A 25,706-nucleotide genomic window follows, 5' to 3' on the forward strand; every position below is an offset into this window, starting at 1 on the left:
TATGTTCTGATACCTATTTCTTAACAAAATAGTATAGCTACTACTAAGCAGTGTTTACTTTGCACTGGATGCTGTAAGAGATTATTTAAACTACAGTGGAGGATATGAATATTTGATATGCAAATCTAATCTCTTTTTGCACAAGAGAGTCACAGATTCTGGTGTCTACAGAGGTTTTTAGAACCAGTGAACTCTGGTTATTGAGGGATACTGGTGTATGTAGGCATCAGTCCCTTGTTATTCTTTGCCAGTATAGCATATATATGCAAACTTCTATAATATACACCTTTAATTTAACATCACTGTAGAGGATAGAGCAGATAGGAGTAAAATATGACAGACACAGACTTTCTCTCCTCTCCTGAGGGTGGGATGAGTAAAACTTAGTTGGAACAGGGAAGTTGTTCTTTGTTTGTCAAGTTCATGAAGAAATGTTTCCATATGGAAATTAGGCAGCGCTTAGGCATATTGCTTGGGTGTCAAGATAAAAGGAGACAGGGCCACTCCTGGTTAATCTTACCTGCCTTTTTCTTTCTTCTTCTTCTTTTTTTTTAATTTTAAAATGGTTTCTTAAATTTATTTATTTATTTTTCTTTAAACATAACATGAGGATGGTGTTAAAACTGGTGTAATAGCTCAATAGAATAAGTATTCCAGATTTTGTGAGGAATGAAGGGGAAGTTATTCAGAACCCTTCATCAGAATCCCCCCAACTTGACTATAGTGGATTAATGATGTGCTTTGTGGATGTGGTTAGTCAATGACACCAGCTTGATGGATCTTTCTTTCTGCACCAAATCCCATTGAGTTATCTGGTCCCCTTGGCTGACAAAGAACCATTAGAAGTGGAGCACTGGCATCATCCAGGGTGATGCTCTTTAAAGGATTGACCAACCGGTCAGGTCGAGGAGCTGCAACAGCCTTGGGGCCTTCACAGACTCGCCAAACATTACAGGCATTGCACTTCCCAGTGTGCCGATTAAGGATCACTAAGAATTCCACCTCATCTCCTGCCTGTAGCTCAATGCCATCCTGAACTCCTTTCACATGGAAAAAGAGCTTCTTGCTATCTCCTATTTCATAGTTAATAAATCCAAACTGATCTTTCACACACTCCACAGTAGCCCTACGAAGGGGTGTGATGTTGTAGGCCATAGCTTGTGCATTTGGGCCAAGTACACACAACTGGAACTTGACACTCTCCCCTTTCTGTAGGCAATCCTCTTTGTTGGGCATCCCAACTATGCCAAAAGGATACACTTCACCTTTCATATCCCCCTCCTCCACAATCTCAATCATTCCTTGGTACTCAATCTGTGTTGAATCAACACCTCTCAGAGGGCGAATGACTTTACCAGAGTAGATGGTGGGATTAGCTTCCTTAGTAATGCCATTCATTCAGTGAGTTTTGTTTACTTTCTCAGCACAGACTTTATTGCCTTTGGCTTTAGAAAAGCTATATTCAACCATGTGTCCCAGTTCCAGACTATCAACATCACCAGAGAACTCACTATAGTGGAAAAATATTTCCTTATCATGATTAGCTGTTTCAATAAATCCAAAATTAACTTTCAGAGTTGCCACATAACCCAAGAGCCTTTTGGAGTTAGAATTATGACCTAAAAGTTCTCGCAAGTTGCAATCTGCTGTTCAGGCCTCTGTTTGTCACTAATCCTAAATTCAACCTTATCTTCCTATTTGAGGAGAAGTAGATCCTTCTACATCCTTGGCTTGAAAAGCAATCGTCAGTTTCACCCCACAGTTGTCATAAGCTATAATGCCATCTTCTGCCTCCTTGTCTTTGTCTTTATTTGGGCTTGTAGTTTTAGGATTGGAAAAAGTGGCTTCTTTTTTTACGGTGCCCAGAAAACGACAATCTGAATGGGAAGGGGCTAGAACCGTGCCCTTGGGAAGTTTTTTAATTCTAATAGCATGATTTCTTTGGGCAGAGAGCATATCAGGAACCACAGTGAACTCTAATTCATCTGCAGTGTGGAGCTGGTTCCCATCTAGAATGTCACTGAAGTGGAAGGACATACCAGCATCACGATCCACACACTTAATGAAACTAAAACCATCTCTCATGGCAGCAATCACACCCATCTCACTGGCTTCATTAGTGAACTGAAATGTATTTGATAGAAACTTTATGTTGATTGCTCAATCTAATTTGTCACCTCGGTCTGTTGAAATATTAAACCTAACATGGTCACCTTCCAGCAGGGTCACTTTGGATTTTGTGTCTTTGTCTCCAAAGGGAAGTTCTTTAGGAATCACAAAGTCAACTTTGATTCATCCTGGCACTAGGTCATTCTGGTTTTTACTGGGTACTTTTGGGATAACTTTGGTTATAGCTCCTTCAAAATGTTCAATGCTGATATCTTCAAAAATGACTGTTCCTTGAGGCAATAGTCTGATATCTGTTGCAACTTCTTTACCATTTCTGTACTTGATTATGAGTTCGACGTCATCTCCAGGCTATAGGGTTTCTAGGTCACCATCCAATACTTAAAAGTAGGAGATGATGTTGAATTTGAAGTATCATCTGACTAGAGGACTGAGAAATCTATTGCTATTAAATTGGTGAAGATAAAACCAGAAATACATCCTGAAGAAGGAATGAATGGACAAGAAGTATTTTATCTGACTTACACCTCTGAAGATGTGGAAGGGAATGTTTAGCTGGAAACTAGAGATAAAATTAACTTTGTAATTGATAACAATAAACACACTGGTGCAGTAAGTGCTTGTAACATTATGCTGTTGAAAAAGAAACAAGCTCATTGTCAAGGAGTAGTTTGTGCCATGAAGGAGGCTTTTGACTTTATCGAAAGAGGTGATGTTGTAAAAGAGATATTCTTTCACTATAGTGAATTTAAAGGTTACTTGCCTTCTTACCTGGCCCAGAAGATATCCAAATGGCTGACTGAAAGCTGTGTATCTCTGAAGATTTTGAAGAGATTCACATTTTAGCTAGTAGCTGAGTGGAACAAATGATTCTGTTCAGTGTGGCCGGCCATTATAGAGTTTTCTGAGAACCTTAGTCCATTTTTTAAAGGACCTGAATAAGCTCTGAGTGAGTGAGCTAGGCACTGTTCTTCTGTGACTCTTGGCAATACTGGCTCAGATCTCCACAACCAAGACAGAAGCTATACCACTGGTTTTCAAACCTTTACAGGATATCCCCAGCCTTCCTGGGTCTCTTGCTTAACAGATAACATTGTGGTACTGATTTGTCTCCAAAACTCCTTAATCTTTACTGACTATAAAACTGCTTCATAAATGAATATTTTCTGTTTCTTTGTAAGAAATTATATATATATATATATATGTATATATATATATGACATAACACATTCTCCTCTCATTTATTTCTATATATTTGATATTATGTGTGCTAACAAATAAATGGCAATACATCTCTTATATTTAGTGTATTTTGCTTTGTAATTTCAAAGACTTGAATAATTCTGATATGCTTTTCTACTTCAAAGAGGAATGTATCCTGAACTCAGTTTCAGTGTTCCCAAGGAGGAACTTTATGCTAGATAAGGGACTTGTCTTTCTCTCTAATTCACACGATAGGTATGAAACAGCACCCAAAGTTATTTGAGTCCATGGACCTCTGCCTAGCACATCTACAACAAAAAATAATTCACCCTCACTTACAGCCCTCCATTGGGTCCCCAGCTGTAGTATTATTATGTCTTTAGCAATTTTCTCTTTGAAAAATAATTTAAAATAAAGTAAGTATATAATTTTCTATTTCATTTTACAGTTGTAATTGTGAAATGAATCTATGAACAGTTACTTTTTAAGTTGTAACCTTGCAACATGGCTCATAATAAAATGCTATAAACAATGCATAGATGAAGATCCTCTTTAGATGCAGGGTTCTATTTTGCTCATTAAAAGGCATTCCTCATGTGTGCTCATATCACCTTTGCTAACATCATTGTAGCTGACTCCTTAATACTCTTGTCTGGGCCAAATCAGTCTTCAAGACATAGATTTCAAAGACTAAAGGAGAATGTGTCAGTGTAATACTGGGATTCGTATTAAAATAGCACTCTGGAATTCAAGCAACAGCTTGAGACCTAGCCCTTGATGTCCTGGATCCTAAGGCTGTACACATTTGAACCCTGGTCTTAATTTTAATGTCTGACCTTGGATCCTTCTGTCTTCTCTGTCTTTTGTCTGTCTCTTGTATCCCATTGCCTAGCAGCCACTACATCCCCATCCAAATCTATCCTGAGTATTGATAGGAAAGGTACAAGACGACCATTTAAAGTGGTTTTGTGAGGAACAGCAGCCACTTTAAGTATATTTTGGAGTATACAGTAAGTTCCATTCAGTCACTATGTTGGGAACATGACCTTCCAGAAGCTTTGCCATTACCCAGGCCTTTCGCAGTGCTTGATCTGTAGTCATTGTACTGAATTTCTACTGGCTGCTTACAAACACCATCTGTCTCCCTCTCTCTGGGTTTTGGATCCTATGTCTCCTTACCTTTCATTTCATACCCTTCACCTCAAAGAACAAATTCCTTTTTTTTATGTTAAAATTCTATTTCACCATAGAGTGTCCACAGAATATTTTGGAATTACTAAATGGCCTTAATGTCCTTCACTAACACGTTACCATATAACTTTTATCATGCCTTTGAATGCTCATAGAGCAGGCCAAGTGCATTCTCCCTAAGAATAACTTGCTGAGTACCTTGATTTTCGAATTGAACAGGACCTCTACGCCATGAATTCTTCTGCATAAAAGTATGTTGTTTCCTGAGCTCCACATCTGTGTCAGGTAGATGTTGCTTGTTTAAGGAAGTTCAGAGTTATTTGCTTACTTGGAACATTATTACAGAGAAGTAATATAGTGATTAAGAAAAGAAACCTCTAATCTTCTGCTTCCTTCTAACTCATTTTTTTTTTCAGAAAGAGCTGCCCCACTATGCTTCACCACTGATGGAGTAGAGGATTACAGAAACATCATGAAAAAGAACAGCATATATTTTAACTACAATACAATCTGAAATGTGAGTTGATATCACATTTTTTACTAATTATAAAAATCAATTTTGAGTGTCATTATAGTGTATGAGCTCTTTCCTTGTCTGTGATCCCTGGCAAACTAGCAAATGGACTTTTCTTCGTTTGTGTTTCTAGTCAAGGCATTGGACAACTATTTCTATTCCCCCAAGGTTTAAGTGGTTTACTTACTGAATTAATTTCCTAAAATATACAGCTATGGATGACTTGATAGCTTTCCCAACTATAGTTTTGCCTGGCATAGATATTTATGACCTAAATCGACATGTTAGAATGTGTTGTTTCACCCTAGTAGAAAGATTCAGTTCCAATTACAGAAGTGTAGATGGCAGGGAGCCAAAGGCCAGTGATGCAAGAACTGTTTGTAGTTCAACAACTAGAGCTGTATGACAAATGAAGCCACACATAACTCGACTCTTTCACATACCCAAAGTACTATACAACGAACAGGCCTTGAAGGGGGCATATTCAGTGATGCCATGGGTGGTTTGAGAGTGTCTTGTTTACCATTCATATGAACAAGCTGCTCTTGATAATAGCCAGGATGTATTGCAAATGGAGTTACCACTGATCACTGTTGTAGTTAATCAACTTTGGTCATTTTAACAAGATGTGCCATTTCTTGGTGCATTTTCTCTGACCTATTGTCTTCCATTTTCTCTTCTCCTTCTTCCTTCCTCTCTGCCTTTCTCATTTTTTACAAGGTATCATGAGGAACAACATTCAGAATTTGGTAACTGATTGAAATGTTCTCTCTCTGTTGTGTCCTGTCCTAGACTGTTTTTCTCAATTTCTACTTGAAAAATAGGGAAACCAAATTAGGGGCTAGAGAAATGTTCAGTGTTAGGAGTTCTTAGCACTCTTACAAAGGACTGGGGTTCAAGAACCTAAAAGGTAGCTTATAACCATATGTTTTCTAGTTCTAAGGGGTATGGCCTCTCTTCTGGTCGTCCCAGACTCCTACATGCACACAGTATGCAGACATACACTCAGGCACAAATATGAACACACAAAATTACGGAAATGGGTTTTTTTAAAAATGATAACAATAAATACAATCCCCCCAAATGGGCAAAGGTCTTGGAGTGTTCAGAATTACTAACCTTGGGGAATGTTTCATTATAATTATCCACGAACAAGAAAGATATTCCCAATGGAGCTCTAATAAAGAACAGGTAGCTTCCTGATGAGGGTAGCAAGCATCGTTGGTAACACTGAAAAAGGCAGTTTTGATGAAAGTGAGAGGCATATTTATGTTTTCTCCAGAAATCCTGGGTGTGCTTATTCTGTTTCTATTAACTCAAACAATTCATTGAACTATTTAGCAACAAAGCAAAGACAGACAGACAGACAGACAGAGAGAAAGAAAAAGAAAGAAAGAGAAAGAAAGAGAAAGAAAGAGAAGAGAGAAAGAGAAAAAGAGAGAGAAAGAGAAAGAAGGAAAGAAAAAGAAAGAAAGAAAGAGAGAGAGAGAGAGAGAGAGAGAGAGAGAGAGAGAGAGAGAGAGAGAGAGAGAGAGAGAAAGGAGGAGGAAGGGAGAAAGAAAGTAAGTCCAAACAAGCCATAACTCCTTAAAATGCTGAATTAATTTCCCAACCTCTGCATGACAGATTACAGGACAGACAGGGCATGAGTGCATTTCCATCCCAATAGCAGACTACGTAGATGCCCTTGGAACTCTGTGACCATAGAAGCATGTCTCTCAGTGTACATAGTCTGTTTAAATATGTTTAGTTTCTGATTTTTCTTTTGTGTTACATCAGAGACTTCACGTTTTATTAAGTAAAGAGGTTTAGCTATCTCACTGTCCTGGATATTAAAAAGTGTGGAAGCTAAAACCATCCAGTGGAAAAAAGACAGCATTTTCAACAAATGGTGCTGGCATAACTGGCGATTATCATGTAGAAGAATGCAAATTGATCCATTCTTATCTCCTTGTACAAAGCTCAAGTCTAAGTGGATCAAAGAACTCCACATAAAACCAGAGACACTGAAATTTATAGAGGAGAAAGTAGGGAAAAGCCTCAAAGATATGGGCACTGGGGAAAAATTCCTAAACAGAACAGCAATAGCTTATGTTATAAGATCAATAATTGACAAATTGGACCTCATGAAATTGCAAAGCTTCTGTAAGGCAAAAATAAGACAAAAAGGCCACCAATAGTTTGGGAAAGGATTTTTACCAATCCTAAATCTGATAGGGGATTAATATCCAATATATACAAAAAGCTCAAGAAGATGTACTCTAGAAATTCAAATAACCCCATTAAAAATGGGGTACAGAGCTAAACAAACAATTCTCAACCGAGGAATACCGAAGGGCTGAGAAGCAACCTGAAAAAATGTTCAACATCCTAAACCACCAGGGAAATGCAAATCAAAACAACCTTGAGATTCCATCTCACTCCAGTTAGAATGGCTAAGATCAAACATTCAGGGGACAGCAGATGCTGGCGAGGATGTGGAGAAAAAGGAGCATTCCTCCATTGCTGGTGGGATTGCAAGCATGTACAACCACTCTGGAAATCAGTCTGGTGGTTCCACAGAAAATTAGACATAGTACTACCAGAAGATTCAGCAATACCTCTCCTGGGCATATACCAAGAAGATATTCCAACTGGTAAGAAGGACACATGCTCCACTATGTTCATAGCAGCCTTATTTATAATAGCCAGAAGCTGGAAAGAACCCAGTTGTCCCTCAACAGAGGAATGGATACAGAAAATGTGGTACATTTACACAATGGAGTACTACTCAGCTATTAAAAACAACGAATTTATGAAATTCTTGGGCAAATGGGTGTATCTGGAGAATATCATCCTTAGTGAGGTAACCCAATCACAAAAGAAGTCACATGATATGCACTCCCTGGTAATTGGATATTAGCCCAGAAACTTAGAATACCCAAGATACAATTTGCAAAACACAAGAAAATCAAGAAGTAAGACCAAAGTGTGGATACTCCATTCCTCCTTAGAATAGGGAATAAAATACCCATGTAAGGAGTTACAGAGACAAAGTTTGGAGCTAAGACAAAAGGATTGACCATCCAGAGACTACCTCACATGGGGATCCATCCCATAATTAGCCACCAAACCCAGACACTACTGCATATGCCAGCAAGATTTTGCTGAAAGGACTCTGATATATCTGTCTCTTGTGAGGTTATGCCAGTGCTTGGCAATACAGAAGTGGATGCTCACAGTCATCTATAGGAACACAGGACCCCCAGTGGAGGAGCTAGAAAAAGTACCCAAGGAGCTGAAGGGGTCTGAAGCCCTGTAGGTGAAACAACTATATGAACTAACCAGTTTCCTCAGAACTCGTGTCTCTAGTTGCATATGTAGCAGAAGATGGCCTAGTCAACCATCATTGGGAAGAGAGGCCCCTTGGTATTGCAAACTTTATAGGTCCCAGTACAGGGGAAGGCCAGGGCCAAGAAATGGGAGTGAGTGGGTAGGTCAGCAGGGCAGGGGGAAGGTATAGGTAACTTTTGGGATAGCATTTGAAATGTAAATTTAAAAAAACATATATAATGAACTCTAAAAAATAAATAAAAAAACTGAAAAAAAAAGTGTGACACTGAGATTTGCCTATTCTTCAGGTGGAGAATGATGTTGAAATGGTTTAACTACCAGGGTGTACAAGAGATATACAAAGGTTTTGTATAGAGATGTGAAAGGCAACACTGGAGTGAGCTCAGTTTAGAAAAAATAAAAAATAAAAATAAAAAAATACTTATACACTTACAGAAATCAATCCTCCTACCTCAGTACCACACACACACACACACACACACACACACACACACACATACACACACACACACACACAAGCTCCATCTTTTATCAGATCCACCACTGGACAGTAGCACATATAGATCTGGCCTCCACTGAGTACACAGCCTATGGTGGTTTCAATAAGAATATCCCCGATAGGCTCATAATTGAATGTTTAGTCTTCAGGGAGCAACAGATTGAGAAGGAGTAGTAGACCCTGTAGTAGTAGTTGTAGCCTTATTGGGGTAAGTGTCACCAGCAGTAAGATTTAAAGTTTCCAATGTCCAAGCCAATCCCAGTGTCTCTATTTTGCTGCTTCCTGTGGAGCCAGACATAGAAATCTCAGTTACTTTTCTAGAATCACACTTACCTGCATGTCACCATGCTCCCTGCCATTTTAATAATGCACTTAACTTCTGAAACTGTAAGCAGGCCCCAATTAAATGCTTTTTTATAACAGTTTCCCTGGTCATAATGTCTCTCACAGCAAGAGAACACTGACTAAGACATAGCCCTAGCTCATGAGCCTTCAACTTGTAAACTACAGCAAAAATAAGCCCTGAGGGGAAAGAAAGTAACCCATGCTATACTGTCGGCAGGAGAGTACGGCCAAGGCTTCTGAACCTTAGTTCCAAGTTTTTAGCATTCCAAAACAATGAGCTAAAGTATCTTACTGTCTGCTTGATGTACAGAGAACCAATGTTCACCAAGAGCAAGAGAAAGCAGGCTAAGATCTTCTTCCTCATCCTAATATTGTCTCATCTAAAACAAAAATGGGTGTTCAGTATGGTTTTAAGTCTTGTATAGTTGCATATCATTTTCTCCTGTGAATCATTGTAACTGGATGATAGTCCAAGAAGAATTATGTGACATTACTATTTAGCTATAGCCACATAACACCAGTATAACTTCTTTCCTCTAATTTTAAAAAAGAAACCATCCTTTAGACGTCAGCTAGCATGCTAAGTGTGTTAGTTGTGGCTGATCTAAGAGCTTCTCTCTCTCTCTCTCTCTCTCTCTCTCTCTCTCTCTCTCTCTCTCTCTCTCTCTCTCTCTCTCTCTCTCTCCCTTTTTCTAAAAAGGCACAATCTGTAACACTTAACTATTCCCAAGAATCTTAGAGGGCAAGTTATCTCAGAGCCATGGTGGCATAGCAAGTCAAATTCAAGTGCCAGACAGTTAAAGTGATGGAGACTCTGTCCACTCACTGCTGGCTGATCTCTGCTTGCCTTAGAAGCTCCTTTTCTAGCCTCTCAGCCCTCAGTTTTGCAGAGCAATGACTCATATTTAATCAAAATTTCCCTGAAGCATTTTTAGTCTGGTATACCATGCTCCCATCTTAAAAGTGTGAGTCACCCTCACTGACTTACGGAGGTACATTGCTTGTAAATAAGCTACAATCGGTGTGCTTCCCCACTGATGGATGCAATGCAGCATGTCACTTCCCTTCAGTGAGAGGCTAACTTTGTAAAGGACAGTATCATTATTTTCCCCACTCACATTCTTACTGCCCAGATGCAGAGCGAACCTGTGGACATTTTGGAAGCTTTGAGTTCAAAGGCAGAGTCCCCCGGTGATTCAGATGACTCACTGTTAGTCTCAGTAAGACTCTCAGAGTTAAAGATATACTAGTAAGCAACAAACCAACCGACCAATCACAATGACTATGTTCACAGGAGTAGATACACCTATCTAATTCTGTGTTAGACAATGGAAATCAATGAGTCTCCACCCAGCATTATGTGATCTCTAGACAGAACATGCTAAGCTAAATGGAGAAGTTCACCATGTTTGGATACATACTAGGTCCTGCTGAAAGTGTGAAACACTTCTAAGACCAGTCTTCCATTACATAATGTAATGATGTAATTGCTTCAAAAAACTATAAGGCTGTACTTTCCCTATTTCACATTTTCCCTATGTCATGGTCATATTGAGCCATCCAGACCTTCTCTGACATATCACAACATATTGTTTTCAACTCCAGAAGAGAAGGAAGGCAGGAGCACTGGTTAATATACAATGGTTTGAGCCAGGTGAATTATATTAACCTCATAACAAAGCAAATTAAATCAGGCATATACACAAATAGAGAAGTTCTTTTAGCTGATAATAGGGGGGAGGTTAAGCAGGGAAAGGACTGCAGTTTTTAAATAATAACATATGGAAGAAAATAAAAGTTCTGTAAATGAATATTTCAACCCCCCTTTCCTTCATCATAAGAGATGATTTAATCTTGAATTGACAGATAAACAGAAAAACACTGTGATTTCATGGGGAAGTGTGAGCCACAGAAGCTGCTGGCCTCTGATAGAAGGAAAGAAAATATTCCATTCCATAATGGCATCAAAAATAAAATTAGAGATAGTGGCTAGCTCTGCCCACCCTCAGTGCTTCTTCTGCAGGAAGCAGAATCTTATATTTTCTGTACAAAGATAGACTATTTGCATCTTTGCTCTAGAAGTCTAGATGAGACTCCAGTACAAAATCTGTAGCTGCTTGTTGGTGCTATGTACCAAATGTGCTATTATGCTATTATAATGGTTAGCGGATCAGTGAAGAGGGCTGCTCATAGGTAGTGATGTTCTACCCTGTAACTCACAGCTCAGTTTGTAGTAGAAACAAAGCCCTGAGAAGTGCAAGTATCTACAGAGAAAACACAAACACACAGAGATGGCTGGCAGAAGAAGGAAAACATATTAGAAATGGAAAGAGAGATAGAGACTAAGAAAGACAAAGAGAAAGAGAATGACAGAGATAAGCCAATAAAGGAGTACTGACTGGTCTTAAATATGTTTCCCTAAATTTCATGTTGGCTGCCTTCTTTTTCACTCTCACAGTTCACATTTAGTAGATTCTTTTATACCCAAAGACATTAAAATACACAGATAGTTGGTAATTATGTTTAGCTTTGTTTTGCACCCTTGTTGTGATAATGGCTGAGTACCTGAGTATAAAATTTTAAAAGAAATATGGAACAGTCTTGCTTGAGAACACAGAAAAACAGGTTCATTTTCTGACAAGGCAGGACAGAGACCAACTCATCAGTAATTCAGGACTATATTAGCATGTAGTATTATCAATATTTTCAATCATTTTCCATATTAGTTATTCTAGAACTACTTACTGTTTGGTGATGAATTTAGGGGCAGCAGGTTCATACATCCCTTCTTCTGGGTGATAATACAGGAAGAGTTGACTTGGGGTCAAAAATCAAGGTATATCATTTGAACACAGGACATTGCTGATGTTTATGGCCTTAGTAATCAAGTTGCTGACTATGAGTATGTAACAAAGGCCAGCATCTGTTACCAGTTATGTGAAAATGTCCTCTAATCAGACTGGGTACATGGCAGGACAAAACATAAAATAAGAATAATATAGTATACTTACAAACAAATTTTGTTGATTTTCCACTTCTATGAAAGAAAGTCTATTGAATCAGCAAGGAGAAAAAAATCTGAAATGCAGTGCATGATTCAAGGAGCAAATTTCATGTTATTTAACTTAATATTTTAATCAAACTATTTCCATACAACAATATCTTGACATATTTTCTCCTTCCTTGAATTCCTCCCACATTTCTTCGTCCTTACCTACCCAAGTTAATTTTTGCCTCCACATCACTTTCAAAAATTGAAATTCTAAGCAAGTAAAACAAAACAATCAGTAAGAGGAGACAGAGAGAGAGAAAGAGAGAGAGACAGAGAGAGACAGAGACAGAGAAACAGACAGAGAGACAGAGACAGACAGGGAGAGAGACAAAGAGAGATACAGAGACAGAGGGAGACAGAGATATACACAGAGAGAATTCTGGTTTTCTTTAGTGTTTCTGGAAAGGGGTTGGTTACCTTAGAGTATGATTGATATAATCAGTGACATGCGACTGGAGAAAAACTGATTTTTCCTTCACTAGTAGATATCAATTACAAATAACATATTAGGGGGTGGCAATTTGTGCCTACTTTTGCTTCTCAGTGATAGGATTTTATCTGGTTTGAATCTGTGCAGGCCTCGTGCCTGGTGTCACAGCTTCTGTGAGTTCACATCTTCATCAGTCTTATTGTGTCTGTATGGTGCTTGGAATCATCCACCACTTTTTGCTCTTCTATTATTCTGCTTCTTTTAATATGTAGAACCAAGAGTCTTTAGAGGAGATTTTGATAAAGACATCCAATTTATGGCTAAGCACATCAAAGTCTCTGTTTTTCTTCACAGTGTCCAATCGTGAATCTCTGTGTTTATTATAATATTCCATAAGAAGAAAAGGCTCTTATGAAGATTAAGTGATACATTAACTTATAGGTATAGAAATATGTTATTATGCGTCATTTTATTACTATGTTTCTTTAACAGAAAATTAGTAGTAGGTTTTTCACTTGGATCCATAACTTATCTATTATCAGGAATTGGTCAATTTAGCATTGCAATCTCTGGCTTCCTTCTCATGAAGTGAACCTTAAAATTAATAATAAAACTTTGATGTTTACTTCATAACACTTGTGTCACTATGACACTGATAACAACAGATATTTCATGTTTCCTCTTTGTGTGAATGTTAGATTCTACATTTTAGATATATATGTTTGAATGTGAAAAAAATTACAGAATTTAGATAGCTAGTAGGGGACAAACCATTGTGGAGTATCATCCAAGGGTAAGAAATAGAACTGTGATGGTTTGTATATGCTCAGCCCATGGAGTGAGGCTATTAGAAGATGTGGCCCTGTTCAAGTAGGTGCATCACTATGGTTATAGGCTTTAAGACCCTCCTCCTAGCTGTGTGGAAGCCAGTATTCTACTAGAAACCTTCAGATGAAGATGAGAATTCTCACCTCCTCCTATACCATGCCTGTCTGGATGCTGCCCTGCTCCTACCTTCATGATACCTGACTGAACCTCTGAGCCAGTAAGCCAGCCCCAATTAAACGTTGTCTTTTATAAGACTCGCCTTGGTCATGGTGTCTGTTCATTGCAGTAAAACTCTGAGACAAGAACATAATGTTATAAAAAGGTGAAGAGGAAATGAGAATAGAGAAGTTCAATGAGTTGGGAAGACAGCATAAAGAAAGGAATATAATGAGAAATGGCTAACAGCCTTTGAAATACTTTACAGAAACCAACTAATGTAAAATCTTCATTTATATATTTGTCTATCTATCTATCTATCTATCTATCTATCTATCTATCTATCTATCTACTATCTATCTATCTACATACCTAGATGTAGATAGATAGATAGAGAGATAGATGGATAATTGATAATTATGGAATTTAAGTGAATAAACTAAATTACTGGAGATACAATGCCCCAACTATACATCTTATAGCACCAAGTAAAACCTCCAATATCAACAATGAATTTTATCTTGTTGAATCTGCGGACAAATGGATCCAATACTCTCTCAACAAAAAAGAATTCATGGATAATTTAAGGTTATTGGTTTCTCTCTACAAGCTGATGATAAAGCCTGATTGCTGGACATACAACTTTATGTCACCCAAAATGGAAAATTTGATTGGTGCCCAACTAGACATATCAGTCCTAATGACTAGCATTCATGGTGCTAGTCATTAGGTGCTTGAAGTTACATTATTTGAGTGCTAGAATGCAGTTGGCCCAGGTAGAATAGAAAATGACTTCTTTTTCTTGCTTTAATAAATCCATTGCTTTAAAAGAAAAGAAATCAAAGCAGCAAGCAACAACAAAATACCATAAATTAGTTTCTAATTTAAAGAGTCTGTTAGTCCTATTGCAGTTCATTATTTTTTGCTACTGAATACATTCTGATAAGTCGTATATCATGATATAGTACACATACTATAAGATTAACTATGCAAAAATGATGTGCATGTATTCCAATACCTCCCACTCCAGTCTTTCTTTATGTAAAACACTTTGTATCTACTTCTGATTCAGCGAAAATTTGTGGTTTATTTGTATCTTTCTTTGAACAGATCATACTATCTACCTGCCTTTCATATGAGGCATCTCAAATATTTAATGTGTGCTCATCTTAACTATAACATAGCACTATGCTTATCATTTCCTGGGATGATCTTTAAACATCATAAGGAGATTTCCAGCAGGATAGTCAGTAGGTGTCCACTACCAAACCCAAGGATCTTCCATATCCCAAAATATAGACAGTGCTTTAAGCCTATGCATTACTTAGCTTCCAGGATTGAATTCAAAGAGACACCATATATATTTACGCATTCTCAGTGACATCACTGTTAGGCAATTTTGTTTTACAGATAATTCTTTTCTGAGTTTTGCATAAGGATTGTTTGAAGGAATTCCTCTCATCTCTACGGCCCCACACAGTAAAGAGTCTGACTAAGAGTAAGGTTTTATGATTTTACTATGGAGCTCTTTCTGGGTGAGAAAAGGGACTGGAAATGCTTCTTGTGAGTCTTTTGTTTGCTTCTTTTCTACTAAAGTAACCCAAACTGTGTGGAATGAATGATTCCTTGTTTGAATCTGTACTTATCTATGCAGGCTTCATCTTTAAGGACAGTTCAGGGCTTACTCTCCACTTGCTTATGCACATGGGTCTAAAACCATATAGTATGATTTCTAAAGAAAATCTTCATATGATATGGAACTTTGAAGAATTTGATACTGATTATTTAGAGTATACCAATAAACACAATTTAGAAAATAAAATTTCCTTGAATTTATTTTCATTGAGTTAAAATTATACATACACATACATAAATGAACCAGAGGATCCCTTAATACCTCTCCTGGGCATATATCCAGAAGATGTTCCAAATAGTAAGAAGGACACATGCTCCACTATGTTCATAGCAGCCTTTTTTATAATAGCCAGAAGTTGATAAGAACCCAAATGCCCCTCAACAGAGGAATGGATACAGAAAATTTGGTACATTTACACAATGGGGTACTGTTCAGTTATTAAAAAGAATGAATTTGTGAAATTCCTAGGCAAATGGATGGACCTGGAGGGCATCATCCTGAGTGAGGTAACCCAATCACAAAAGAACTCACAAAATATGTCCTCACTGATAAGTGGATATTAGTCCAGAAACTTAGGATACCCAAGATATAAGATACAATTTGCAAAACACAGGAAACTCAAGAAGAATGAAGACCAAAGTGTGGACACTTTGCCCCTTCTTAGAATTGGGAACAAAACACCCATGGAAGGAGTTACAGAGACAAAGTTTGGAGCTGAGACAAGAGGATGGGCCATCTAGAAACTGCCATATCTGGGGATCCATCCCATAATCCCAAACGGTGACACCATTGTATACACTAGCAAGATTTTGCTGAAAGTATCCTGATATAGCTGTCTCTTGTGAGTCTCTGCCAGGGCCTAGCAAACACAGAAGTGGATGCTCACAGTCAGCTATTGGATGGATTACAGGGCCCCCAATGGAGGAGCTAGAGAATGTAACCAAGGAGCTAAAGGAATCTGCAGCGCTATAGGTGGAATAACAATATGAACTAACAAGTACCCCCTGGAGCTCATGTCTCTAGCTGCATATGTATCAGAAAATGGCCTAGTCAGCCATCAGTGTAAAGAGAAGCCCATTGGTTGTGCAAACTTTATATGCCTCAATACAGGGGAACGCCAGAGCCAAGAAGTGGGTGTGGGTGGGTGGGGGAGTGGGTGGGGGAGCGTGTGGGGGACTTTTGGGATAGTATTGGAAATGTAAATGAAATAAATACCTAATTAAAAAAAGAAATGGTTTTAAAATTATTTCAAAATAATGATAATTGTTTTTTAATACTATAAGTATCTATGACATATTTTACACAAATCAGTTTCGAATGTATCCAAACTTCAAGATGAAAACTAGAATCAATATTTAACAAAATAAATTCATCTTTATTTTTTATTTTCTGCAATTATTGATTTATTTTCTGGTTCATCAATATTATCTAAAATAATATTATACATAAATTAAGCTTCATTTTCATTTTTTGAGTATATGTTTTCCATAAACTTCTGCAAAGTCCATCTCAGATGAGCTAGGTTTACATTTGCTTAATGTTTACGACTCTTAATACTGTGAATATCCACTTTTTAATAATTGTCTTGAATAACATTAATTCAATAATAATGCTCCTCATAGCACTTCAGATTGTCACATAGTATTTGTGTGACTTAAATCATAAGTAATGCCAAATTGTTCTATTCAGGAGATATTCATTGAATACATAGAAAGTACTGAAACTATTGAAAACTAAGATTTGCCTTGTCACTATTTCTACAATCTAAGGAAAGATTAGATCCTTTTGGTCTGTTACATTTTGGCCAATTAAAACATTTCCATAGTTGCCTTCTTTAGAAAACCAACTTCTACCTGGTATTCATGTTTCTCAGCCAAAGGTTAATAAGGAAGTTCACTTTCAGGCAAATGTGTAAACATGAACAGTGGGGACCAAAGCTATAGGTGCTGTTGGTGAAATCTGGTGCAAAGTACATGATTTGTTGTCTTCTTCTTCTTCTTTTTCTTCTTTTTCTTTTTCTTCTTCTTCTTCTTCTTCTTCTTCTTCTTCTTCTTCTTCTTCTTCTTCTTCTTCTTCTTCTTCTTCTTCTTCTTCTTCTTCCTCTCCTCCTCCTCCTCCTCTTTCTCCTCCTCCTTCTTCTCACCTCCATCTCCCCTCCCCCTCCTTCACTCTCCTTCTCCTCCTTTCCTCCTTCGTCTTCTTTCTCTTCTTCTCCTTCTTCCTCTTCTTCTTCTCCTTCTTCCTCATCCTCTTCTATTTCTCCTCCACCTCCTCCTCCTCCTCCTTCTTATTCATCTTCTTCTTCATTCTGCTGCTCTTCCTCCTCTTTCTCCTCCTCCTTCTTCTTTTTGCCTCTCCCCTCCCCCTTCCCCTCCCCTTTCCTCCTCCTCCTCCTCCTCCTCCTCCTCCTCCTCCTCCTCCTTCTTCTTCTTCTTCTTCTTCTTCTTCCTCTAGATCTTACTTATTTATTTAATGTATGTGAGTATATCTAGCTTTATTCAGACACACCAGAAGAGAGTATCAGATCCCATTACAGATGGTACTGAGCCACCATGTGGTTGTTAGGAATTGAATTCATGACCACTGGAAGAGTAGGCAGTGCTCTTAACCACTGACTCATCTCTCCAGCCCCTTAGTTTGTCCTCTTAAACATCAAGAACTATTTAAGCATCCTTCAGAATGATATTCCTTGAGGAAATTTACAGCAAAGAATAATTGAAAGTTTATTATAAGTAGTTATAAATGAACACCCTTCTTAATACACACACACACACACACATATGCACACACACAATCTGGTTGCAAACTATGACATTAAGATTATATTGTGGTACAGGAAAAAATATCTATGTTTATCTATGTTTAATTTCCAACAAAAAAAGAACCTGATGATAAAAACATATGGGTGGACACAAACTATTTTGTAGAACTGCCTTTTGACTAACTTTCTTCAAGTTCCTTCAAATTAACATGTGCCTTCTGTATACTTGTAGGGCACTACCAGGCACTGAGCCTTGCCAGACAGAGTTCATTTTCCCTGAACCTTCCTCCAGATCATTGGCGGTATTCAGTAGTGATTTTTAGTTCAATTCTTGTATTTCAAAAATTATGCATATTTTGAAGTTTTCTTCAAGCTTACAATAAAATACATTGGATTTCCTTACATTACATCAAGATTTCATGTGTTTCAGGGGAATGCAAATCAAAACAACCCTGAGATTCCACCTCACACCAGTCAGAATGGCTAAGATCAAAAATTCAGGTGACAGCAGATGCTGGCGAGGATGTGGAGAAAGAGGAACACTCCTCCATTGTTGGTGGAATTGCAAGCTTGTACAACCACTCTGGAAATCAGTCTGGCGGTTCCTCAGAGAATTGGACATAGTACTACCAGAGGATCCCGCAATACCTCTCCTGAGCATATATCCAGAAGATGTCCCAACCTGTAAGAAGGACACATGCTCCACTATGTTCATAGCAGCCTTATTTATAATAGCCAGAAGCTGGAAAGAACCCAGATGCCCCTCAACAGAGGAACAGATACAGAAAATGTGGAATATTTACACAATGGAGTACCAATCAGCTATTAAAAAGAATGAATTTATGAAATTCCTAGGCAAATGGATGGACCTGGAGGGCATCATCCTGAGTGAGGTAACCCAATCACAAAATAACTCACACAATATGTACTCACTGATAAGTGGATATTAGTCCAGAAACTTAGGATGCCCAAGATATAAGATACAATTTGCTAAATGCATGAAACTCAAGAAGAATGAAGACCAAAGTGTGGACACTTTGCTCCTTCTTAGAAATGGGAACAAAACACCCATGGAAGGAGTTACAAAGACAAAGTTAGGAGCTGTGAGGAAAGGATGGACCATCTAGTGATTGCCATATCCAGGGATCCATCCCATAATCAGCTTCCAAACGCTGACACCATTGCATATTCTAGCAAGAGTTTGCTGAAAGGACCCAGATATAGCTGTCTCTTGTGAGACTATGCTGGGGTCTAGCAAACACTGAAGTGGATGCTCATAGTCAGCTATTGGATGGATCACAGGGCCCCCAAAGGAGGAGCTAGAGAAAGTGCCCAAGGAGCTAAAGGGAACTGCAACCCTATAGATGGAACAACAATATGACCTAACCAGTACCCCGGAGCTCTTGTCTCTAGCTGCATATGTATCAAAAGATGGCCTAGTCAGACATCACTGGAAAGAGAGGCCCATTGGACTTGCAAACTTTATATGCCCCAGTACAGGGGAATCCCAGGGCCAAAAAGGGAGTGGGTGGGTAGGGGAGTGGGGGTGGGGTGGGTATGGGGGACTTTTGGGATAGCATTGAAAATGTAAATGAGGAAAATACCTAATAAAAAATTAAAAAAAAAAGATTTCATGTGTTGATTTTTATGTCTATGTGAAAATTGTAATTACAATCATATATATATATATATATACACATATATATACATATATATACATATACATATACATATATATATATTGTTTTGGATCAGCCTTAAGCTCCTTCCTAGGTACTAATCCAACAACCCTACCTATAAGGAAAATTATAAACTTAAGAAATCTTATCATGGTAATTACTTTACACAGCACACACAGCTCTATTTTCTTGTGAGTGCTTAGGAAGCATCACCTTTAGCTGTTGGAGGAGTGATTTAAGCACAAACATGCATACATGGAGAAGTTTTCAGGTCATATTCCAGTAGCTTCATTATCTGACCTCTCCAGCTTTAGTGGTCACAAGCCACGTCAGGACATTTGGGGGAAAAAAATCAGATTCAATGACAGGACCATCAGGAAACCTGCTTGGACATTTTATTTATGCTATAAACTATCATCCTTTTACATTCCATAAGCAATAAAAAGGTTGTTTAAAAGCCAAAAATTAAAGGAGATACACTGTAGCGTCAAAGGCAAGAGAGAAGTCAGAATCTCAGGCGTTAGATCTGTAAGGAAAACACCATATGGACTTGTTTTAACATATTCATTTCTGTCTCTATTATCAATTTTAAGCCTTCTTGTCTTCTCTGGAAACCATCAAGAATAGATTGGGGAGGGCAGTAATCACAGATACAGCAAACATAATTGTAATGTGAAATACAAACACCATTGTCCTCAGCATTCCCTTGATATTTAACTCTAGGCCTGGCTTTTATTATGTCTGTGAGCACTGGGTCTAGAAAACAGACTAATATTTATTCACTTGTAAATTACTTTCAGTCTTAAAAAAAATTACCTGTAAAGGGTTGATTGACTTTATTCTGTGTTCTGTATTGCTGCAGTCCTCTGCAGAATGATGGGACTGATTTGGAGAGGTGTGGCTCTACAGCATGACTTCAAGGCTTTACAGTAAAGTATATAAAGGGACATTAGGCTTGGGATATTACTGGGTATCAGAAACGAGAGTTAACAACATTGGAAGTGCAATGCTTAAAGCATGACACTTTTTGTTTCATGAGCATTGTCAATATTGCCTCACTAATGCTAACTGTAGTCTTATGAAATGAGTAGTTCTATTGATTCCATTTTACAGATGGTGAAATGTAGGCACTGAGTATAAAATAAATACACTTGGTCCTATAGACTACCTAATAGACTTGATTAAAAGGGAAAACTAGAGAGTTTGAGGTTGAATATGAGTTCTTGTTGAATTTCACAGTGAAAAGGATTGTCTGCCACCAACACCAACACCCACACACACATGCAATAGGATTTGGAAACTGGAGTCTTCTATAAATTGTTTTGCATAAGAAAGAACCTACCATAGGCTTTTAAAGATATCTAGGATGTGCTGGGATTTGAATTTCAAAATAAAAATTGGGCAATTCCAGAGATAAATATACACAGGTTAACTGAGATCCACAGCTCTGGCATCTCAGCAACTATCCCTGCTATATCTATTCCTTATCTGAGTATTGTTTCAGTGATGAGTCCAGGTCCAGCCACAACGGCCTAAAACTGTCATGAGGACGTTCTCAATGACTCTGAACTGAGAACTTGAAATTATCAGAACAGTGCAACATCTCCCATCATCTTGAATGAACGAACTGAGTCCCAGTATGTGGGACATAAAACCATCCCAGGAAGTTTGGTAACATGGAACAAATCAAGATCCAGAGACTTGATGGGCATAAACTCTAAGCTTAAGTAACTCCCAGCTTTCTGCCATACTCCAGACTTGTAGCATATACCAGCATCTGTTCTGCTTCCCCAAGCAGCTGTGCCCAGTAGCTGAGCAGACCTGGGCCGACAACCTTACAACAGGTGCCCAACAAAGTGGGGCACGAACCCACCACCTTGAGATTAAAAGTCTCCTGCTTAACTGACTGAGCTGGGCTGTAGGGAAGCTCTGAGACACCTTTCCATGCTCTAGGGGTGGGGAAGCACAGACTTAGATGTGGGAATGCCGGAGCTAATTGGTGGGGAAGGGGTCCTCAGGCTCAGGGGATTCTTGGACCCTTGCACATCCAGGAACTACTGAAAATTGTGGAAAAGCAGAAAATGGAATAGGGGGCCCGCCGGCTGGCAACAGCACCTATTGTGGGGCTAGGGGAAAAGGGGAGCACTAACTTGTCCCAGCAGGAAGTGGTTGTCCTTAGCTTGGCAGCTGCAGGCTTGGTGACATTTGTAGCTGGGAGTACAGAGTGGCCTTTGACAGGAGACTAGGCTACTGCTCTGGAGAAGAAAGGCTTCTTCATGGCTCCCCACTGCAGATCTCAATGAAAAGAGACAGGCCATGGTTCTTACCAGTTTATTGTCATAGCAGAAAATGGATGTGTAAAACAATACCCTACTTCTCAGGTTGACCCTGACATTAATACCTTTTGCAGGGAGGAATGTTTGGGAAACGAAGCTTATTGACTATGGCTTCCAGGCCTCTAGGTACCTCATTATCGTGGAGAACTCTGTTTTGGACCTACATGACCACAGGTCACATCTCTTTTATTTGAGAAGCATTGCACCTGGTGTTCCAAGTAAGGAGTCTAGCAGGAAGCTAGGAGTGTCCTCAGCCTCAGGTGTGTGCCTAGAGAGTCTCCAGGTCTTGACCTGCTCTACCTTACCAAATTTCCTAGCATGGTTTTATGTCCCACACCAGTAGACTATGAAAAGTCCTGGGCTCTCCAACTTTCATTTACACTATATATTGTCAGTAATCGATTACTTAGTTAAAACTGATAATTTCAGAGTTTCCAAATACAAAATAAGGAAATGTTCCCAGGAACAATTGTGCATATGAGCAGACAGGTCTGTTGGTAGTGGGAAGACAAAACAAGAGGCTCTCCACTTAAGGTTGGTTACAAGTAAAGGTAAATCCTGCCTCAGTCTATCAGGTTAAATCCTAGAGATGCCATCACAAGTGTGAAACCATAAGAAAGGGGTTTTTAATATACTATATAGCAAAAGTCATTCCTGAATCACTTTTCTGACTTGTGTGGACACAAGGAGAAAGTAGTTTTCTCTAAAGCAGACTTACATACCTCCTTATTATGCATCCATTTCTTGGTGTACATGAGATCCAAGTTAATGGTCAAGTTGCTATTGAGAGTTTTCTTGCTGTCTGTTCTATATAGCCCTTGAAAGAATCTATGTTCATAAACTCTTGTATTTCTGTACCTTAAAGCACTGGCAGACCCTCTTAATTGCAGTGCATTTATGAAAGTTTTCGATAGGAACACAGATATGGGGTCGGCCAGGATTATTTGATTTTGAAAATGTGAACATTCCCAGCCCCTTATTATTGGAGGTATGCAATCACTATGTATACCAGACATTGTGTATGTGGAGGAACATATGGCTGAAAATTTACTTTAACCAAGACACCAAAATAAAATCAGTGGAATGACATGTCTTATTAAATGAAGTATCACAATAAAAATAAATAATATATAAAACTTGGCTGGCAGAGTGGAGCTAATAGAAATCACTGATTCTCCTACACTTTTTACAGAGATTAAGCCCTTCCTACAGGCTAGAACCTAATTATACACCATCCTAATTAGCTAGAAAGTAGGACTGATTTTCTTTTTGGAGAAAAAACAGTTTAGGAAGAGATGCCACTATAGAAAGAGAGTTTCAAGATGAAGCAGAAAGGACTGAGGTGTCAATGCAAGAACACCTTCCCCCCAGAAAGCTTATTAGTGTGTGGCATTTGACTGCCATCTTAGATTTTTATAGACCCTTCTCCATTTAGTTTACTGCTTCAAGCCTACTATCATTTCAGTTTCATTGTAACAAAAACTTTCTTCCTAAAAGGAGCATTATGTAAAATATTATTTTGGCTTTATATTAAATGAATCTTCAGAACTTGAACGGCTCTAGGGCAAAGAGAATAAAATCTGACATGGAAAAGCCTTAATATTCCAGATATAATGAGTTTGTTTTACATTAACTTGCTTATTTTTTGCCCTGGACTGTTTTCACTTGGGTTCCTTTCATATCCCGGTTAGTAAAGGAATTGACCAGAACTAAGAGTAGCCCTGGAGCAAGCACTAGATAAAATTCCGCTGTGCTTGTCAGAAGCTGTGTGACCACTGATTACTGCCTCAGGGGACTTTGCTTCCTTTATAAACTTTTTGGTGGGCTCCCCTCACTAGGGAAATAGTTTCTTCCCCCTTTTCATACTTCTCTCATAAAAACTTCAGGGTTCTGTTGAGAAGAGCTGAAGAGAGCGTGGGATTTTTTTTCTTTAGATCTCAGATTTTTCTTTTACTTTAAACCATGAAATAAAATCAGGTCTCTCATATAATTAAAATGAGAACATCACAGCAATGGATAATACAGATGTGATCGACCTGGAAATTTGCTTCAGGCAGAGTTTACATGAATCATCACTGATAAATGCAACTGAAAGCTGTCCTCTCCCATGTGGAAATATGCAAATTTATTGGCTTTATACACTGGGGGATGTGCCTGTTGAATAGTATGTTTTTTAGTCTCATAAAACAACACAATTCAATCTTTGTACAAACACACTAATGAAGGGGCAGTTTGTAGAGGTTTCCCTTGGTCTGAGGAGACAAAGGAGAGAATTGCCAAAAATGGGAAGGTTTTAACAACTTCTAAAATAGGATATGGGGAAAGAGAATGTGAGCCTGAAATGAACAAAACAGAAGCGGCACACAGGAGTGCAGAGAGGAAAGAGCGTGGTACAGGAGCATGAGTTATTACTGGTGAAGTCAGCATTCAAGCAGTAGATTCATGGGATAAGAACTTTATATAGATGTCCACAGTTTATATAAGAGGAAAACTTAGAAATAACAGTATTTTATTAACAATTTTATCAGTTTACATTTCAAATGATAACCCACTTCTCGGTTTCCCCTCCACAACCCCCTGTACCCTCCCTCACCCTCACCCTTGCCTCTATGAGGGTGCTCCTTCACCCACACGTCCACCCTTGACTCATCGTTCTAGCATCCCCTTAAGCTGGAGTATCAAGCTTCCACTGGTCTAAGGGCTTCCACTCGCACTCGTGCCAGATAAGACCACCCTTTGCTACATATATAGCTGGAGCCATGAATCCTTCCATGTATACTCTTTGGTTGGTGGTTTAGTCCCTGGGAGCTCCGGGTGGTCCATTTGATACTGTTCTTTCCATGGGCTTGCAAACGCCTTCCACTCCTTCAGTCCTCCCCTTAGCTCTTCCATTGGGGTCCCAGGCTCAGTTCAATGGTGGTCTGTGAGTATTTTCATGCCTATTAGTCAGGAGCTGGCACAACCTCTTTGGGGACAGCCTTACCAGCTTCCTGTCGGTAAGCGCTTATTGGCATCAGCAGTAATGTCTAGATTTTTGTCAGCAGGTGGCATGGATCCCTAGGTGGAACAGTCTCTGGATGGCCTTTCCTTGAGTCTCCGCTCCTTTTTTTGTCTCAGTTTTTCCTTTGGACAGGAACAATTTTGGGTTTAAAATCTTGAGATGGATGGGTGGCCCCATATCTCAACTGGAGACCATGCCTATCTATTAGAGGTGGTCTCTATAGGTTCTATCTCCCCTTTGTTGGGTATTTTGGCTAAAGTCATCACCTTTGAGTCCTGGGAGCCTGGAGTTTCTAGTGGCTACCTCCAGTTCCCCATACACCACTGATACACATTTCTATTCAATTTCCTGACCTTCTGTATTCCTTCCTGTCCCTTCCCATACTTGATCCTGCCCTTCCTTTTTCCCTCCCACTCCTCTCTTCTTCCCAGGTCCCTTCCTCCCTTTACCCCCTGTGATTATATTGTTCTCTCTTTTATGTAAGTTTGAAGTAATCACAATTTGGGTTTCCTTCTTATTAAGCTTCATATGGTTTGTGGATTGTAACATGGGTATTCTTAGTGCTGGGGCTAATATCTACTTTTCAGCAATTTACCTCACTCAGGATGATATATG

At 38.7% G+C, this 25,706-nt stretch overlaps 1 pseudogene; it reads right to left on the reverse strand.

The window, feature by feature from the left end:
- Positions 1-713: 713 nt before the first annotated feature.
- Positions 714-25,141, reverse strand: LOC110285134 (cold shock domain-containing protein E1 pseudogene; annotated as a pseudogene).
- Between the last annotated feature and the right edge of the window lie 565 nt (positions 25,142-25,706).

Source organism: Mus caroli, unplaced genomic scaffold, assembly GCF_978045245.1.
Source record: "Mus caroli unplaced genomic scaffold, Mus_caroli_1 scaffold_19, whole genome shotgun sequence".
Taxonomy (NCBI): domain Eukaryota; kingdom Metazoa; phylum Chordata; class Mammalia; order Rodentia; family Muridae; genus Mus; species Mus caroli.